The sequence below is a fragment of the Microtus ochrogaster genome, assembly GCF_000317375.1.
Source record: "Microtus ochrogaster isolate Prairie Vole_2 chromosome 14 unlocalized genomic scaffold, MicOch1.0 chr14_random_3, whole genome shotgun sequence".
NCBI classification, from domain to species: Eukaryota; Metazoa; Chordata; class Mammalia; order Rodentia; family Cricetidae; genus Microtus; species Microtus ochrogaster.
Genome location: NW_004949098.1, coordinates 11,489,689 through 11,492,117, shown reverse-complemented (window position 1 = coordinate 11,492,117; position 2,429 = coordinate 11,489,689).

Sequence of the window (2,429 nt, the reverse complement as noted above, 5' to 3'; positions counted from 1 at the left end):
GTGTGTGTGTGTGTGTGTGTGTGTGTGTGTGTGTGTGTGTGTGTGTGAAAAGCACAAGTCTATAGCGGAGAAGCCCTATTTCTGATCCTTGCTTGCCTGTGGAGTGTGTGTATGAAAAGCACCAGCCTAGTGGAGAGGCCCTTGTTTCCCTGGCCACAGCCCTAGTTCTATTTCTTGTTAATGACAGTGCAGAATAGCAGAGAAAAGAGGGCAGAGAGTGAGTGAGCCAGGTATGGTGGTACGTGTCCGTAACCCTGACATACCTAGGAGGTAGAGGGAGGTGGATCATGTCTTTGCCTTTGACACACAGTGAGATCAAGGTCAGCCTTGGCTATGTGACACAGCAACTCAAAAGAAACAAGCAAGAGAGGGTGAGGGAGTTGTCACAATGGCAGGAGAGGTGTCTGGGTGAGCCTGGGCCAGAGGCTGAGGCCCAGCAGCAGCTGCCCTGCACCTCCCTCTGTGTCCCAAGTGTTATTGCGGCTCTGCTGGCTCTGCGCTGTGTCCCACACAGTCAGAAAGTCTAATCAAATTCATCTTCCTAATGCTGTGCCAGAGAGCTTGTCTGCCGACCCGCCCTCGGTCTCCCTGAGACTTCCTAGCTCTCTACTGACCACACAGGGGCACATGCCGGGAAGGATGTACCCAGGGATTCTCCCGTGGAAGGTGGTCCTTCCTACTCCCAAGAAAAACACTCTTCAGCCTTCAGAGGCCTCCACCCCCAACCCACCCACCAGAACAGACTGCTGAGTTATCCTGACCCTGGTCAGGACGAAGGGCCCCTGCTGGGGAGCTGGCTCCCTTCCAGCCAGCCCTCCTAGTGTCCCTGCGGCCCTGGGACCCTGTGCTTCCAACCGACGCTGCGGAGTGAGGGAAAGGGACAGTAGCCAAGCAAGCACCCAAACTGACTCGGGCCTTGCTGACGTCTCTGCTGGCCACTGAAGATGGGAGCTACAGGGAGAGACATGGTAACAAAGCCTTCGACCTGAGACCCTGTTAATATGCAGAGGGCCAACTGCAGGGCTTTGTCACGGGCACACTGGGAGGGAGGCCTCTGTGGGTGCCATCTCCAGAGTGGCCGGAAGCCAGAGGAGCGCAGGGGCCTGAGGCTCATGGGTGGTTAGGTGGGAGGCTGGGGTGAGGGAGCAATAGCCAGGCCCCAGAGCAAAAGCAGGCAAAGCCTAGGTGGATACCACACCAGTCAACCCTAACAAGAGCCACCATGCTCACTAGCTAGAGTAGGCAAGAGGCCTCCTGGCCTGGGTGGGCAACTTGGCTTAGCGGGTAAGGAGCTTGCCACAAAAGCTGGTCGACCTGGTTTTAATCTCCAGAAAGGTTGAAGGAGAGAACCAACGTCGCAAGCTGTCTTCTGATCCCCACACATCAAGTGTGTGCCCCACACCCTGTATCATACGCACAATAATAAAGGATGTCTCCAGGCCTGCAGGTGCAGCCAGGGGAACTCGGATGGCAGGCAGTCAGGGTGCAGGAAGCCTCTCCATCCTGGGGCCTGAGGAGTCTGCAACCCCAGGGCACCCTAGGTGCTAACCTGCCTGGCTCAATCTGGTCCCTGGACAACGGGGCACAGCAAGGTCCTGAAAGAACTGTCTTGGGAGAAAACACTAGATACTACAACAGTTCCTTTATTCTAAAATTGCGGGTGGGGGAGCGAGTTCCCATCGCCTCTCTGCCAGGCCAGATAGCCATTGTTAACCTGGTGCGCGGTCTCCACAGGATCCCCGGCCTGTGCCCATTTCTAAATCACAAACAATGATGGGCAGGGGGAGGGGGAGAAAGTGTCCTGGAAATTGTGGTGACTGAAGGGAGGGGCCTGCATCAATCAGTCACTTTTTCCTGTGTTGTGCTGCCCCCAACTGGCCGAAGACATTGTTGCCTCTGCCTTTCCAATTTCCAACCTCAAGACACGGAGCAGGCTTCTGGGGAGTCAGAATTCTAGCAGCCACTTGCTGGGACTCTCTCTCGGTGTGAAGGGGTAGACTGGATGTGTAGGCCGTTCAGACGCGGCTGTCCTACTTCACGGCCTGTTCATGCCCCCTGAGATATCGGGGGCCCAACCCTGTGAACAGGGGCCCAGCTGGGAACAACAGACGACCCCTTGCTTCAAAGGTAGCAAGGAGGTTAATTCTAGCTGCCGAATGAGCTATGTTGGTGAAGAAACTTAAGCTTCACCACCCACACGCGGGAGCATCCTAATGTCACCTGCAGGGAGGCAGGAAGGGTTTGGGCCCAGACACAGTCCTTCAGGTGTGAAAGCTCCAGCGACCCAGGCAGCCTCTCTGGGAATGGTCTCTGGGGTGGGTCAGGTCAATCCTGGTCTCTGGGGTGGGTCAGATCAACCCTGGTTTCTGGGGTGGGTCAGATCAACCCTGGTCTGGTCTCCGGGGTGGGTCAGATCAACCCTGGTCTCC